Source organism: Bos mutus, chromosome 2 (genome assembly GCF_027580195.1).
Source record: "Bos mutus isolate GX-2022 chromosome 2, NWIPB_WYAK_1.1, whole genome shotgun sequence".
NCBI lineage: Eukaryota > Metazoa > Chordata > Mammalia > Artiodactyla > Bovidae > Bos > Bos mutus.
Genome location: NC_091618.1, coordinates 20,820,301 through 20,838,742, shown reverse-complemented (window position 1 = coordinate 20,838,742; position 18,442 = coordinate 20,820,301). Strand labels below are relative to the sequence as shown.

The following is an 18,442-nucleotide window of genomic DNA, read 5'->3' as shown; positions in this document are numbered from 1 at the left end:
CGGTTTGACCTTGTATGCTGTCTGGAGTCACACATGCACAATGCATGTAAATGCAGTTGGCTCATTGAGCTGCATGTGTTGTCAGAACATCTGATCTTGGGTTCTTACTTTCACGCTGCTTTTACTTCTTTGCTGAAATTGTTGCCCTTGAATGTTGTACTGATATCTCTTACTAAAAGCATCTGGCCAAACACAGATGTTTTGTGTCATTGAATAATTGTAATCGGACGTGAAACCTTGACACTCCTAGGACATACAGTCAAGTAAACAAATGCCAAAATTAAATGAGTCTTGGTTTTAAATTCCATGTGAAGGAAGGTGAAATAGCTTTTGGTAGAGAAGACTTAAGGGGGGAAAAATGGGCATATTTGGTAGGTTGAAAGAGAATTTATCCCCTCTTATTCTAATTTGTCCAAGAAAGTTCAGAGTATATGGTGTTTAAATATTTGAGTGACAAGAGCCTCTAAGCTGGGTAGTTTGGGTTACAGAGTGGAATGATAGAAATAAAATACAGAGTGGATGTGGGATAACATTGGCTAAAGAGCAGCAGTTCCCGAATACAGACTGTCCTCCTTCCCACACACTTTAGACTCGAGGAATAGTCAGCTCTGCCAAAAGTGACAGAGGCATTCCCCAAACCACCAGACTGTACAAAATCATGTGGTAAAAACCAGAGAGCTTATGGCGCAAAGGGTACTAGGAGCAAAACACTCAAAACCTTTATCAGTGGTACCTTTAAAAAAAAAAGATAGGAACCTAATGGTAGCATGGTTTTACACTCCTTAAATGATAAATACAGAAGTACATAAGAAATATGGCACTTTCCCTTCCCAAAGTTCTAAACTTTGCTGTCAGAAGTGGTTGTCAGAAGGACTGAAGCTTGTGAATAACTGTCACGTGGTGGAGGAAGGATCATCTGGATGGGTGAGTCGTAGCTGGGGACGTGGAGGTGCGTAACTTATTAAATACGCAGTGAACTTTAGGCCGCTGGTGGGTGTTCAAAGTGCGCAAATGTGTACATTTTATGAATGTCTGTACAGCTTGCTTTAGCAGAGTGCAGTTTCCTGCATTCACTTAGGACTTGCTGATGAAACTGTGCAAATCTGATGCAGACTTTGTATTCAGATTGTTCCCTGATATATCAATATTAATTGCATTTGAACAAATCTGCTTGTTACAAAACAAGCATTATAGCAGAACTGAGCAGCCTAATGCGTTTAAACTTCGCTAAGCATATTTTGGGTTTCTGTGGTGGCGCAGTGGTGAAGAACCTGCCTGCCAGTGCAGGAGGTGTGGGTTCAGTCCCTTTGTCGGGAAGATCCCTTGGAGGAAGAAATAACCGACTTCAGTATTCTTGCCTGGGAAATCCCATGGTCAGAGGAGCCTGGTGGGCTACAGTCCTTGGGGTCACAGAGAGTCAGACATGACTGAGCAGGCACACACAAGCATGTTTCACCTATTTGCTGTCTCTATGCTAACAGCTTTCCTGGTGGCTAAGATGGTAAAGAATTTGCCTGCAATGAGGGAGACCTGGGTTCGACCCCTGGGTCAGAAAGATCCCCTGGAGAAGGGAAAGACTACCCACTCCAGTATTCTTGCCTGGAGAATTCCATGGACAGAGGATCCTGGCGAGCTACAGCCCATAGGATTGTAAGGAGTTGGACACGACTGAATGACTAACACATATACTAACAGCACAAATACCTTTCCTCCTTTTATCTGCTTTTTCAAAGTCTGATGCAGGTAGGGATTCTTCCTAAGGTATTCTCTGAATTGAATTGACTTAATACCTTTTTATATTGGCACATATTTGTACATTTATATTGGCACAAATTTGTACATTTGCCCATTTCCAGAAAGTGTCAGTTTTAGAAATGACTTAAGACAGAAGTTGGTAGTAAAGGGGGAAAAAAAGCAACCAAATGACTAGTAGCTCTCAGCAGAAGAGAGCACAGGCACTTCTTAGGTGAAATTAAGCCTTTCTAGCTCTGGTAGGATTTTGCACAGGGACGGAGAAGTCTGAACAGTGTTTTATGACAATGTGAAAATGATTCCTCTGCAGCAGTCCCTCGGGTGAGTGAGACCTATGTCAGGGCCTCAAATAATATGAAGGTACATTTCTGCAGAAGTCCTTCAAAGGCAAAATGATGTGATCCAACCAGGCAGCATTTGGAGATTTGGCAAAGAAATTTGCCTTAGAAACTCAAAACCCTTTTCCTTTGCCTTGTCACTTCTCTAAAAATGTATTGTTCTTTTGTTAAGATTCTGTATAAGCCCAAGTTCTAGCCATCTTTTGAGTTACTCATCACTGGGTACTTTCTTATGAATCATGATCACCCTGAATAAAATGAGAGCAAGGATGGGGTAAAGGTTACCCTTTCCTCCCAAAGAGGCTGTTGTATAGAAATTTTTACACTTCATGAGTGCTACCTAAGTATTTGTTGAATGTGAAAAGAAGATACCCCTTCCAGGGTGAAACACAGGGCTAAGAGTTGGAAAAGTGTCGCTTAAGAGGTTGTTGTTGTTCAGTCACTAAATCTGACTCTGTGACTTCATGAAGTGCAAAACGTTAGGCTTCACTGTCCTTCACTATCTCCTGGAGTTTGCTCAAGCCCACATCCACTGAGTCAGTGATACTATCTTATCCTCTGCTGCCCTCCTCTCCTCTTGCCTTCAGTCTTCCCCAGCATCAGGGTCTTTTCCAATGAGTCAGTTCTTCGCATCAGGTGGCAAAAGTATTGGAGTTTCAGCTTCAGCATCAGTCTTTCCAATGAATGTTCAGGGTTGATTTCCTTTAGGATTGACTGGTTTGATCTCCTTACTGTCCACATAAAAGGTAGAAAAGATGTTTGCCGTTCTGTGGCTTAGATTAAGCCTTACTTTGCAGGATTGGGCCTGAGGGTGAAAGAATGCTGGGCAGGGCACCCTTCATATCGCTGTGCTTCATGCCCTTCTTTCCAGAGTCCTTGCCAGGTCGAGCCCTGGTCCTGGTGGGAGAAAAGTCAGCAAAGGAGCAGGGGCTTTTGTTCCTCAGCTTCTCTATGTGTGTAGAGTATATTCCAAAATGAGAAAAGTGACATTTGGATTACTGTTACTGTTTTGTTTCTTAACTTGATTTTAGAAACAGATTTTTTGTTGTTGTTTTTTAAGCTATGGCAATGACAATTACCAAAAGAGGTTGGGTATTTGAGCATTACTTTGTACCTCAAGTTACTTTGTGTCAAGAAACAGTTACATTTGGTAGAGTAAAAGCTCTGTGTTCTGAAATTTTCTACATTTGAAATACTTCAAAGTGCGTATATATTTTGGTGTGTGATGAAAGTCACCAATTGCACTTTCTTAGCAAAGACAAGTCTTTATGCTCAAATAATGTCCTTCCTAATTCTTTTGGTGGTTGAAGTGTCATTTCTCTTATCAAAAGACAGTAGGAGTGACTTCCTATTTCAGCAATGACATGTGAAGAGCTTGCAGGTCATTACCCTGGTTTTCACAACAAGAAGAACCCTGAACAAACTGAAAATCAGTGACTTTTTCTTAGATCTGTCAGAATTGAGGTCACAGGGCAAACTGCCACCCCCAAATCTGGAGATAAAGGCTCATTTTGAGAATTGCAGCTAAGCTTGTGCACACAGTGGAAGTATCTTGGTGGTTGTTCAGTTATCCAGTCATGACCAGCCCTCTGCAACCCCATGGATTGCAGCACGCCGGGTCTCCCTGTCCCTCACCATCTCCCGGAATTGGCCCCCGTTCATGTTCATAGCCATCTCGTCCTCTGATGCCCACTTCTCCTTATCTGCAATGCAGGAGACCCGAGTTCAACCCCTGGGTTGGGAAGATCCCCTGGAGACAGGAATGACTACCCACTCCAGTATTCTTGCCTGGAGAATTCATGTAGTACAGCTTTTAGTGCGCTTCCCTGGTGGCTCAGATGGTGGAAGTACCATAGCTAGTGATGAGTAGCTCAAGAGTTGGTTAGAACTTGGGCTTATACAGCATCCTAGCAAAGGAACGATACATTTCTTTGAGAAGTGACAAGGCAAAGGCAAAGGGCTTTGAGTTTCTAGGGCAGCAAATGGTAGGAAGGCAAAAGGGTCAGGGAACTAATGGAAGTTCAGGGCTAGCTGACAAAGCTTGCCGTGCACATCTTTTGGGGGGCCAATTTTAAGGTTGTCTCTGGTGATTAACTTTTGTCCCGCCTGGTAAAGGGGGAGGGGTTACACATATTTATGTCCTGCTTTTAAGCAGATTGGGGAAGCAGCTTTAGTTGTATCTGCTTGTTCTTAATTATATTCAGCTCAAGATAATCCTTATGCCAAGTGGCCTGTTTGGGGGTGCACCTCTCCTGCCCTACAGCTTACCTAGAACCATGGCCACTGAGCAGTAGTAACTCACTGAAATGCTTACATGGCAGTTCTGATAAACTACTACAAGAATAGGCTATCTTAAGAGTTAAAAACTCACAACTTTCATGCAGACAGACCTGATTCACAACTTCCTTTTAAGAACAAGGACTCTGGAGCCAGATTATCTTGATTAAAATCCCCACTCATCTGTAAAATGAAATAATACCTGCCGCATAAAGTTTAGAGGATTGAATGGGATATGCAGGATGACAAAACTAAGACAACTTAGTGATGAGTTTGGTGTCCTTTGTTCATAGAGTGGGGGGACAGGGCACCTCCCAAGCAGCGGAGCCTTATTCCTGGGGAATTTGGGGCCAGAGCGAGTTTTATGAGGGCTTCCCAGGTGGCATAATGGTAAAGAACCTGCCTGCCAATGCAGGGATGCGGGAGATGTGGGTTCGATCTCTGGGTCAGGAAGACGCCCTGGAGTAGGAAATGGCAACCCATTCCAGTATCGTTGCCTGGAAAATTCCATGGTCAGAGGAGACTGGCGGGCTATAGTCTATGGAGTCACAAAGTGTTGGACATGACTGAGCACACACACATGTACACGCATGAGTTTTACAGAATGTTAGAAGAGGCAAGAAACAGCATGGTTGGCTAGGGGGTAGGGGGTGGTTTCCTTTTGAGGCGAGCAGGACCTGTTTTTTCAAGAGAGTAAGATGACCTGACTAAAGCTGATCTGGAGGATTGTGGTTGGCGTTAGGTTTCTTGGGCAGCGAGGCTGTTCCCATAAAAGCAGGCTGACTTGGGTTTAGATTTGTGGCATGAGCCAGACCTTTGAGGCAGCGTTCATTACGTGGGTCCTGATCTGTGAATTAACTTTATCGGGTAATAGTGCAGGTGTAAAGCTTGAGGACAGTGCTGCCAAGGATGAACTCGTACTATATGAGAGTGTAACTTTAGTCAACGTGTTGAGGAAAACTTAAACTCAGTAACAAATGGGTATCTCTGTTTAAGTCATTAAAACATGAGCTGAGATTGAATGTGTTGACTGTGTGCTTGACGTCATTCTAAGAACTTGGTGTTTTAGGTCACTGAATCCTTGCAAGAATTCTAGGATCAGGTTTGTTGTTATTCAGTCACCCAGTTATGTCCAACTCTTTGCAACCCCATGCACTGCAGCATGCCAGGCCTCCCTGTTCTCACCATCTCCCGAAGTTTGCCCAAGTTCATGTCCATTGCATCAGTAGTACCATCCAGTCATCTCATCCTCTGATACCCTCTTTTCCTCCTGCCTTCAGTCTTTGCCCAGCATCAGGGTCTTTTCTAATGAGTCAGCTCTTTGCATCAAGTGACCAAAATACTGGAGCTTCAGCCTCAGCATCAGTCCTTCCAATGAATATTTAGGATTAATTTCCTTTAAGATCGACTGGTTTGATCTCCCTGCTGTCCAAGAGACTTGGACAGGATCAGGTTTAGCTATTATTATTATTATTCCATTTTCACAGCAGGAAACGGGGGCTTAGGTTAAGTGACTTACACAACTTCACACAGCTCTTAAGGCTAAAGCCAGTCACTGGGACCAGTTTAGACTCCAGAATATATGCTCTCAAACCCTGAGGTATCCTGAAAACACAGTGTAGTGGAGATGATAAAAAGACATCCTGTTGGCACAGGTGGATCGTACACGTGGAAGGCATTGGGGGAGATTTTGTGAATGCTGAGATGGCTGAGGAATCTGACATTAAGGGTGCAACTCAGGAGAGGGGCTCTGAAGGTTGGGGCAGAGTTGAACGGGTTGGGAGGAGTGGCAGGGAGTGTGTCTCACATCAGGGCGTGATGCCCACATCCCTGTGCCCTTGGTGTCCTCTGACAGACTTCCAGCCTTCAGTACCTGCGGTTCTTTACCCGAGTGTTTCTGTGGCCCGTGACACCCACCTTTCCTGCTCTGACAAGCCACCAGTGACAGGGAGTTAAGGCAGAGTCCTAGCCCTTGGCATTAACACTGAGGGTATTATCTGTACCAGCTCCCAGAGTTCCTGGTAAGATAAAGCCCGGCACCCACAGTGATAGCTCACTTGACAATGCATCCATTTCAGTGGGTCTCATTATTGCCACGAGCAATACCTACCTTAAACTGGGTGGCTCTATCTTAGCTCTTTGGTGAGATCTTACTTTTCATACAAGCAAACCCTTGGCTAAATGGAAATATTTAAACATTCACCCTTTTCTCACTTATTACTACCTAAAATAGTTCTCATTGAATTGTATGCTATATAAGGAGAGATTGAGCTAAAAATGAAACGTTTTAGTCTCTCTCTCTCTTTTTTTTTTTAAGAACCTATAAGAATTCTCTTAAACTTGAGTTTACCACCAAGAAACAGCTATGTGAAAGCAAAGTAGCTGACATCTTGTTTCAGGGTTTCTATGGAGTTAAAAAAAAAAGATGGACTGTGCATCAGAAGTTTGAGCTGTTTCCTGGTCTGCCTCTAGATCACAAACTAAAATTACAAAAGATTTTTATTTAACCCCATATAGTCATTCCAGGAATTTCTTACGTGCTGTGGAAACGTGCTGCCGACAAGTGCTCAGTCGTGTCCGACTCTTTGAAACCCTGTGGACTGTGGCCCTCCAGGCTCCTCTGTCCATAGGATTTCCCAGGCAAGAATACTACGGTGGGTTGCCATTTCCTTCTCCAGGGGATCTTCCCAAGCCAGGGATTGAACCCAGGTCTCCTGCGTCTCCTGCATTGGCAGATGGATTCTTTGCCACTAGTACTACCTGGGAAACCCATGGAAATGTGGACATTTACTTTTTGAGTGATGGATAGGACCATGGAGGGGTCTCAAAAGCATAGACAGTAGCGGCAAGGGTGGCGTTTGTGAGAGGCAGAAGGTTGAAGGGCTTGCCAGATAAACAAGCACTGTCTGGTATGATGAGCTGATTTTGAGTTCTAGTAGTCCAATTTAAGAGCACTGTCATCTTGGTCTCTTTAAATGAGAAAGAAATGGAATTTCTCTCTCTGAAGCTTTCTCACTAAAACTGCTGAAAGGATTTCCATTAAATTGGGCAGTTATGTTCTGAATGGTGGTGGTGGTGGTTTAGTTGCTAAGTCGTGTCCGACTCTTGTGACCCCATGGACTGTAGCCTGCCAGGCTTCTCTGTCCATGGGATTCTCCAGGCAAGAATACTGGAGTGGGTTGCCATTTCTTTCTCCAGGGGATCTTCCTGACCCAGGAATTGAACCAGGGTCTCCTGCATTGCAGGCAGATGATTTACCAACTGAGCTATGAGGGAAGAACTCAGACTTAAAAGCTATGGTATGTATGTAAAATTCACTTTGGTGACCTCTGGTGGTGAGAGAGCCCCATAGGACTGCCCATCAGTGGAGATGGCCATAATTATTTAGCACCTTGGACAGAGGAATTTAACATCCCCAGAAAGTCTCAAGGGCAGAAGCTTCACTGAGCGCCTTCTCATCTGGACAGCTGTACAGAGCAGGCTTCAGAATGACTAGCAAGACAGTAAAGTGACATTTTTTTGGGGCCAGTGCTGGGTAGACCAGCTGGTAGAGAACATGGAACTAACTTTGTCTTCCCCAGATTGTGAGAATTAAGTGAAATGAAGCAAGTATACTTAACTATTTTGTAAACTATAAATAGCTACATAAATATTAGTTATTATTGAGAACAATATAGAAATATTATAGGACTGGAGTATAGGCTAAAATGCTTGAAGTTGATCTGATGATTATATCAGCTAATACTTACAAAGTCCTTGTTATGTTTCAGGCCTTGTCCTATGTGTTTTACATATATTCACTCATCAACTACTCTATGAGATAGGTCTTATTATTCTTTAGTATCTGTTTTATAAGGGCTTCCCTGGTGACTCAGTGGTAGAGAATCCATGTGCCAATGCAGGAGACATGGGTTTGATCCCTGGGTTGAGAAGATCCCTTGGAGAAGGAAATGGCAACCCCCTCCAATATTCTTGCCTGGGAAATCCAATAGACAGCACCTGGCAGGCTACAGTCCATGGGGTCACAAGAAGTTGAACACAACAAGTTCATACAAATGACAACAAATAGTTGAGCTGGAATTTGAACCCAAGCCATTAAGCTTCAGAGTCTACTCTGTTAACTATACTGTTCAGTCTTATTACAATGATGATGTAGAGAAAGCTGATCTAGTAAGAAAACATGATGGATTGGGGGCAGGGAATAACATGATGACATTGGATTTTAAGCAAATCGAGTCAGGCATAACTTAAGTAAGATTGGGGGAGGAGCATCAGGTGATGAGGGTCTGACCTTTGGTTGGGTCTGTCACCACACATATGACCTTATTAATGGCTTCTTACTTGTCTGGAACATTCTTTAACTTCTATGTCATTTTAGTGGTCTTAAATCCTAACTCCCCGGAGGTCATCTATTTTGCCTTCCACATGGACAGCATTGATATTAGTACTTAAGACAGCCTTGTAAAAGACAGTTGGACCTAGTTCCAGTAAGGTATGGGAAATTTTGTATGTTTTCACTTGGAGAGATGGTATATAAGGGGGAGAAGGAAAGAGGAGCTCTCGTGTTAAAAACTAGGTCTTGTGTCTTTAAGCTAGGTCTGGCAGCTGAAAATCAGAAAGACTTAGCCCGTTGGTGTCTGAGAGAGTTTAATGGTCGTCTCGAGCCGGGTAAGGTTCTTACATAGCTAGGAAGATGAAGCGTACGAGATTGGAGAACCCTTGTGTACATGGCAATGTCAGCAGTCTTCAAAAGGGGAAGTGTTCTCAATTCCCAGTTTCTTCTGGACCAGTCCAAGCTGTAGATATTTCCATGCATAGACACTGGAGTGTAATTACTGAGTGTCACAGTATTCCTGAAGACTAGATTCCAATTACCTTCTTCCTATAATTTGATTCCAGTTTTCATTGTTTGTTCATGAAGTCAGTTGTCATTCAATTGTCCTCATTTCTTTGTATCTCTCTGCCTCTAATGTGAAATAAGAAAACAGAATCCTACTCTGATTCTCTTTGATTTTTCACCATTAACGTAGCTCATGAAGTCATGTAACAGATTTTGATGGCCAGAAAAAAATCTGTTGTTTATGTCCTTAAATGTTGATGGTGCTGTGTCGCAGCTTCCACAGTGGACCCCTGGAGCTCCCCATTGACTCATCAACTCAGGTAGATGATACATTCTGGTCAATTGGACACCACACAGTGGTGTGAAGCCAGACCATCTGCTATTACATTTAATGTTTTAAATACTAAGTTTTAAAAGTATACTTCCTATGTTATTGATATAACTATGTATATTGTATTTAACAACTGTATCACATTTTAAGCTATGTAAGCTTTTTGAAATGCGTTCATATATTTGAAAAGGGGAACAAATTACTTGACAAGTGTTTGGTTCATAAATTCTTATTTTCCACTAAATGCAAATACATATTATACTGAAGCATTTTCTTACTTTCAAAAATATCTTGAAAATCTGCACTTTGTAATTGGATTTTCTTGGAGCTAATACCTTTAGGAAAAATAAAATTATGCTAAGATGTATTACAGGAAGAACAACAGATTATATTATTATTGTCTTGGAACAAAGCATTCTCATCTATTGGCCCTATAGTAACAGGTGGTAAAAACAGTCTCTTATGTTTGGATTAGAAAAACCATGAATGAAAAGGTTGCAGAGAGTTGGTGGCAATGAGAAGAAATGGTCCATTTCATTTCATTCTTAGAGAAAATAGACTATGCTGGCAGTGAGAGAGAGAGAAAATGCATCTAATTGTTTTGTGAATTCACTTGGGTGAATATCCAAGTCAGTGTGGTATTTATGATGCTCTAATTTGCTGTTCAGCTCTTGTAATTTCAAAAGTGGAGGACGTTTTTATGTTTAGCATATCCAATCTGCTATTTCCATAGTTGTTTTTTTGCTTTATTTGAATCGATAAATCACACTGACCCTCTGCATCTTTCAAAACAAGATTTTACAGTGTGTAGAGTTGAATGTCTTGGCCCCAGCCCGCCCCTGCTACTGAAGTACATTTTCGTTCACTTTTAACACATCACATCACAGGGGAAGAGATGGATGGTAGTGCTAAAATTCTGGCAGTTTAACCAGAATGACTTTGTGGTTCCATCTTTTTTTTCCATCATCTTTTTTTTTTTTTTTCTGAGGCATTTGTTAAACTGTTTCTTGAAGGGAGTGTGGGAGGGAGGCTGAGGGAAGGGACATGTTCATCTGTATGGTTACATGTACCAGTGAACATGCATATTTATATTTTAAGCAATAAAAATTTAAGCATGTGCTCAACATCATTAGTCACTAGAGAAATGCAAGTTGGTACTGCTTCACACACACTTAGGATGGCTGTAATAAAAAGGATGGATAAAAACAAGTGCTGTTGAGTATGTATGAGTATGGAGAAATTGGAGCTCCTTACACCGAAGGGGAATGAAAAATGGCACAAAAATTTGGAAGACAGTCTAGTAGTTCCTCAAAAAGTTAAGCATAGAGTTACCGTGCTAGGTCACTTCAGTCGTGTCTGACTCTGTGAGACCCTGTGGACTGTTAGCCCACCAAAATCCTCTGTCCATGGGATTCTTCAGGCAGGCAAGAATCCTGGTGTGGGTTGCCATACCCTCCTTCAGGGGATCTTCCCAACCCAGGGATCGAACCCACGTCTCTTAAGTCTACTGCGTCAGCAGGCAGATTCTTTACCACTAGCGCCACCTGGGAAGCCCCAGAGTTAACCCAGCAGTTCTCTTCGTATAGGTATATGTCCCAGAGAACGGGAAAGGTATGTTTCTACAAAGAAATTGTACGTGAATGTTCATAGCAGCAGTATTCTTTATAGCCAAAAAAGTGGGAGTAACCCAAATGTCCATCACAAATGGATAAAACAGTGTGGTTTATCTATATAATAAAATATTGTTGGATCATGAAAAGGAACTCTTAAGTACCAGTACTTCATACAGTATAGATGAACCTGGAAAATAGTGTGCTAAGTGAAAGAAGCCAGACACGAAAGGCCACATACTGTATGATTCTGTTTGTATGGAGTGTTCAGAATAGGCAGATTCATTGAAGTGAAAAGTAGATTAGTGGTTGCCAGGTACTGGGTAGGTGGAGGGTTGAGGAGGTAAGTACAGAGAGTTTCATTTAGATGGAACAAAAATATTCTGGAATTAGATGATGGTGGTGATTGTGAAACCTTGTGAAATATACACAACCCACTGAGATGTGTAGTATAAGAGTAAAATTTATGGTGTGTGAATTATAGCTCAATTTTTAAAAATCAATATTTAAGCATCTGGAAAGTCAGGCATTAGCAAAATATTCAACCTGAGTGATAGCGGGCCTCTGATAAATACTTGCAAAGTGACTTGGACAAACATACGTTCTCCTCTATGATTTTTTTAAAGAGGATATGCTTAAATATATATATGGAGTTTTTTTATTTTCATATAAATATATATATGAATGAAGTTTTCCAAAGGCGTGAAAATAGTAATAATAACATATCATTATTCTACCTCAAATATGTATTGATAATCCTTTTATTCTTTAGAAATAATCCTTTATTCTTAAAGAAAAAGCTCACACAATTTTAAAAGTTCTCAGTGAATAATTTTAAGATCTGTTGCACTTTTAATGACATAGAAGGCTGTTTTCAGAATAGTGTTCAATTACTCCTATTAGGACTGTAGTTTCTTTCTTGTGATATTAATTTGGTTACTATCAGATGCCAAATCGGGAATATAGTTTATAACTATATTATATATAATATAGTTTATATATGTTTGCAGTTTAATAGCCTGAGTCCTTGAACATTTAAACTGAAAATTGAGATACAGGGTCACCATGGTAAATGGTGATGATGAAATATCTCTTGCTTTTGTGAGTAGAATTGAAAATCACTGTACTTAGTTTCTTTTCCCTTTTTGTAAAACTCCTTTCTTCCGCCCGTGAGACACGTTGGGCTCCCAGATTATAAATTCAGTTTCTTTTGTTTGTTCTAACCACTTAGTTTTTCTTATTACACACCTGTTTAATTTTTGATTTCTCATTAAAAGTAACTGCGGCTAATTTTCCTATCAATATTTTAAGAGGTCTTCCATTTCTCTCTGTCACAACCTTGATGTAGCTCTGTCTGGTGTGTATTACTGCATAATTAAAATGCCATTATTTTATCAAATAGTTCTGGCAAAGCAACTTACTAATACATTTTAAATGCAGCAGAAGTTTATTCCTGTAAAGTTGAGGTAAACGTTACAAACACTGTTCAAAAACTGAAAGTATTAAGTGGAATAATATGTATAGTGCTGTGAGGAAGGCTGCTGCAATTGTAGGAAAAATACTTAGGGATGAATGTATCATAGGTATTCAGACCTTGTCAGTCAGTCTAATTTATTGTATAAGGTAGATACATTTAACATGCTAATTATGATTCATTGGACAAACACAAGTCATATGAGTATATGAGTCACTATGCTAGGCTCTGGGTATTCAGTGTGGCTAAAACAGATAACTCTGCCCTCAGCATTTATGCTGTGACCCTGAAGTTTCTCGGGTGGGAGCACCTGAGTATCTGGATCATAGCGGATAAGGCAGAGACCAGTGTGAGATGAGCCCAGAGGGGCAGGCAGGGCACTGGTTATCACAAGCATGTAATTGTGGTCAAGAGTTTGGACTTCATCCAGCCTTTAACAATAAGCCTTTGATGGCTTACTGCAGGGTATTCCAACTTCAGTTTATAATGATTACTCTGAGCAGTGGTGGAAAGTGGTTGGTGGGTATAAGAAGGAGAAGCAGAATTTGTTGTAATCCAGGCAAGCTATGATGGTGGTTTAGGTTAATGTAGTGGATCTAGGGGTAGAAAGAGGGAAATTGATAAAAAGTAGTTTGGAAGAATTAAAGTGTGGTGGTTGGGATTTGGGGATGAAGAGGGGAAAGTATGTGTTCAGGATGTTATCAGCATCTCCAACATGAATAGCTAGGTGGATGGGGATTCTGTGTCCTGAGATCTGGAACGTGGAGGGAGGGCCAGACTTGGAAGGGACCTTCCAATGTTCAGGTTGGGACATGTTGAGTGTGAGGGAAAGAAAGTGTTTATAAGGTGAGGGCAGGGTTGGAGTGAGGGCCCAACCTGCTCTTCCTTGAGCTGGTATAACTGGTTATGGTCTGGGTACAGATTAGAATAAACAAATCACTTTCAAAACCAAACACATTGCTCCAGTTTCCAGGTCATCAATCTTGCTTCTGTGCTGTCTCCCACAGCTTCAGTTCAGTTCAGTCGCTCAGTTGTGTCCGACTCTTCGCGACCTCATGTACTGAAGCACGCCAGGCCTCCCTGTCCATCACCAACTCCCAGAGTTTACTCAAACTCATGTCCATCGAGTCAGTGATGCTTTCCAACCATCTCATCCTCTGTTGTCCCCTTCTCCTCCTGCCTTCAATCTTTCCCAGCATCAGGGTCTTTTCCAATGAGCCCATTCTTCGCATCAGGTGGCTAAAGTATTCAGCTTCAGCATCAATCCTTCCAGTGAATATTCAGGACTGATTTCCTTTAGGATGGACTGGTTGGATCTCCTTGCAGTCCAAGGGATCTCAAGAGTCTTCTCTAACATCACAGTTCCAAAGCATCAATTCTTGGGGACTCGGCTTTCTTTATAGTCCAACTCTCATATCCGTACATTACTACCGGAAAAACCACAGCTTTGACTGGTTGGACCTTTGTAGACAAAGTGATGTCTCTCCTTTTTAATATGCTGTATAGGTTGGTCATAGCTTTTCTTCCAAGGAACAAGCGTCTTTTAATATCTTGGCTGCAGTCACCATCTGCAGTGATTTTGGAGGCCAAGAAAATAAAGTCTCTCACTGTTTCCATTGTTTCCCCATGTATTTACCATGAAGTGATGGGACTGGATGCCATGATATTAGTTTTCTGTGAAAAAGCTAACTTTTTCACTCTCCTCTTTCATTTTCATCAAGAGGCTCTTTAGTTCTTCTTCACTTTCTGCCATAAGGATGGTGTCTTCTGCTTATCTGAGGTTATTGATATTTCTTCCTGCAATCTTGATTCCAGCTTGTGCTTCATCCAGCCCAGGATTTCGCATGATGTACTCTGCATATAAGTTAAATAAGCTTAGCTTAACTCTCTAGAAATTTCTGTATATTGATGGACAGGACAATATTCATCTTATAGGAAATGCCACTTGTGATCTGTTCTGTTTGGTGTTCTTAGAACTGTGCCTGCCTGACCCACAAGGTCAAATTACATATTTGATCTTCACATTAACTAGTTGGATTTTCTGTTACCTTGTTACAAACAGGCTACACCCCTCACCTTGGATGTCTGACTTGGTATAACTTACAAGAAAGGAAACTGGGCCACAGATCTGATATGAAACAATACTTGGCTTGATCTTGGCTACTTAAAAGACTTGGATTGATCTTGGCTACTTAAAACTCAAAACTTTATGTTCCGTTGGCCTTTGTGAAAGCAGAGCCTGATACATATTTTGCACTTCTCACATTGGTTATGGTTTTATCTGCCTTTGCACTATTAAGTGTGTCGTTTTATTCATCCTGTGATTTTTTTGCAGCCAGTATTTTTATTTCCTTCAACAAATAGAAATGGGCCGTTTAGGGACTGAGATTGCTAGGGTTTTGGTCTTTGCTGTGCCTCTGGTGCCTGGCACAGGGGCTGGCATGCAATCAGCACTTGTTATTTATTAAATAAATTAGTGATTGAAGGTATGGCTGAATAGTCATTCTGTGAGAGCAAGAGAACGGGCAGATTATATTCTTCCTAGAAGGTTATATCTCTGAAATCTGAGAAATAAAGGCTGTAAAATATAAATTTGGGAACCATCCTGATAAAAAGAATTATAGAAACCATGAGAGTGGAATTCAATGAGTATATGCAAAGTAGAGTGTAAGAATGGAGGGAAACTGCAAAGTAAAGAAAGGGGGATTGGAAGGAGTCAGGAGATCTACAGGAGAGCCCAGCGGCCCAGGGGAGCAGGAGCAGCCATCAGTGGGGAGACAGAGGTGAGAAGGGAGGACAACAAGAGGGGGCCTTTGGGTCTGAGCAGAAGTCAAGCAAGTGTAACGTGAGCCTGGGTGCACAGCGTAAGAGAGGCTCGGGGAAATGCCACTATCTTTTTGTTTGTACTCTTCATCTCTAGTAATTCCAGTTGAGAGGAATTTGCTTTTCTTTTATGTCTTGGCTTTTCTTAAGCAAAGACAATTACTTTTGGTTTTCTGCTGCACATATGCCTGGTATCATAGGACACTGTACAAGTACTGAAGGGTTTATTTTGTGATCTCTTTTAAGCTGGTTACTTAATGACCATGGCCATATTTTTCCATTATTCCCGTTACAGGTAATGATGTTGAGATATATATATATATATAACTATTTAGGGAATTGCAAACTTGTCACAATCGTTGGAGGTTTGAAAATCAACATGAAAGTCAATGGGAAAAATATAGACTGTTTCTCCAAAATTATCTGGGAGCTTTTCAGTTGAAATTTTATTAAATTCTCTAGTTTATGAGATTGCTACAAAGCTATAATGATAAGCCCTGGCAATAAAGAAATTTGAGTGCTAATAATAGGGATACACATACGACACGTGCATATATGTATAATTTTTTCTTTTGGGTGTGATGTTAATAAGAATCCATATGGGGGGCGGGTTAGGGAGTACATTTGAGTCTTATTAGAATGCTCTCATTTGTGAAAGCTTTTTCTCTTAAGTGAGATTACTTTATTGTAATGAAAAGTTGTTGTTATTTAGTTGCTTAGTCATGTCCAACTCTTTAGCAACTCCATGGACTGTAGCCTGCCAGGCTCCTCTGTCCATGGAATTCTCTAGGAAACAATACTTCAGTGGATTGCCATTTCCCTCTCCAGGGGATCTTCCTGACCTAGGAATCAAACCCACGTCTCCTACATTGGCAACTGGTTTCTTTACCCTTAAGCCACCTGGGAAGCCCCAGTGAAGATAGTAGCTACCGTTTATTCAGCACCTACTTTATTCTAGACGTGTTACAGTGATCCTGGGAAGGAGGTATTATTACTAATTTAGAGTGAAGTAATTGAAGTTTAAGTAGTTTGCCCAATGTCCCAGGGCTAGTAAGTAGAAGAGTCTAGCCATTTTTTAATCCAAAGCTATGCACTTTCCAGTGTGCTGTCTGAATGAGAATCTTTAGTGTATCAGAGTGAGATATGTATTTGACTGGAAGCCAAGAAAGCTCAGAAAAGGGGAAATCAGGCAAATCAGAAAACCACTAGAGGAGAACTTTTTTAGCATCCTTTCCCCTAATCTGCCTGTTTACCCGTATCTGTACCTGACATTTGTCTTCTTCCTTGTTGTGGTGGACAAGGCTGTTCCTCTCAGGACTTGATTCTGTTTATCTCTTGCATCTTTAATCTGTGCCCCTTTCTTTACTAGCTTCCTCCCAAAAGCATAACCCAGACTCCTTCCAAAGCAAAGGCCTTTGGTGTTGTTTAGTCATTGCTGTGCAACAAACCACTCCAAAACTTAGAGAAATTAATTTAAAATACTTACTGGGCTTCCCTGGTGGCTCTGTGGTAAAGAATCCACCTGTCAATCCAGGAGACATGGATTTGATCTGTGGTCCAGGAGGATCCCATATGCCCGAGCACTCCAGTTACTGAGCCTGCTCTCTGGAGCCTGGGAGCTGCATCTCCTGAAGCCCACACACACTAGAGCCTGTGCTCCGCAATAAGGGAAGCCACCATACTGAGTAGTGGGCACTGAAGGTAGAGAGTAGACCCTGCTCACTACAACTGGAGAAAAGCCTGCACAGCAAAGACCAAGCACAGCCAAAAATAAACAAAAAACTTTAAATATCTTATTATTGATAAAAGCTATCATTTGTTTAGCTCACTGTTTTGTGAGTCAGCAAATTAGTCTGGGCTCAGTTGGATTTGTGTTTTAGTAGCTCAGTCGTGTCCGACTCTTTGTGACCCTATGGACTGCAGCCTGCAAGGCTCCTCTGTCCATGGGGATTCTCCAGGCAAGAAGACTGGAGTGGGTTGCCATGCCCTCCTCCAGGAGATCGTCCCAACCCAGAGATCGAACCCAGGTCTCCACGTTACAGGCGGATTCTTTATCATCTGAGCCACCAGGGAAGCCCAAGAATACTGGTGTGGATAGCCCTTCTCCAGGAGATTTTCCCAACCCAGGAATCAAACTGGAGTCTCCTGCATTGCAGGTGGATTCTTTACCAGCTGAGCTACCAGGGAAGCCCCCAGTTGGACTTACTTATTCACTTTTGGTCAGTTCAACAGGTCTGTTTCTGAGGCATTAGCTGGTCAGTGGCTGCGGCCATCAGGTGACTAGAGCACATGTCTTCCATCTTCCAGCAGGCTAGCCTGGACTTGTGTGCATGGTTGCACGGGAGGGTTCCAAAAGAGAACAGAAGTCTGCAAATCACCTTGAGCCTAGATTCCGAACTAGTGTCCTTTGCTCTTCATTCTGTCAACCAAAGTAGTTCACAAGGTCAGCCCAGGGCATGGAGAAGTAGACCAGTGAACAGGGTACTCTTTCCTCGCTGGTGAATCCAGTTTACCCTTCAAGACCATAACGTCAGGCTGAGTCGCGGCCTCGGGTCGCGGCTTCCTCTGTCCCTGCATTTAAAACACGGTGTGGCTGCTGTTGGTTTAGTTCTTAGGAGAAAATGAGTTCCTTAAAGACAGTGACCGCGTTTCAGTCCAGGATTTGGCACATAGTGGAACATTTAAAAGTGGAAACTTTTGTGAAAATAAAGCATTGTAGCAGTTAACATCTGGCAATACGGACTAGAAGATAATATATCCTTGCATTTTAAGACTTGCCAGTGTCGAACAACTTTGGGGCAGACTCTAATATATCAACATTGAAATTTCTTTAAAATTAGCATTCTGAGAAGAAATCACTAAGTATCTGTGTAGTATCATTAAATATTTGTGTAGTATCTTTGTCTTTTTGTTAGGTTATAAGTATTTTTTATACAGGAGGCAAGTCACATTTTTATGGCATGTTTGTCCGAAAAAGCATACCCAACCATTCACTGG

At 41.7% G+C, this 18,442-nt stretch overlaps 1 protein-coding gene across 3 annotated transcripts in view; it reads left to right on the top strand.

Annotated features, from left to right (window-relative positions):
* Nucleotides 1–18,442, top strand: part of RHBDD1 (rhomboid domain containing 1) — a 135,190-nt gene that overhangs the window by 9,488 nt on the left and 107,260 nt on the right. The gene's annotated exons all lie outside the window — the stretch shown is intronic.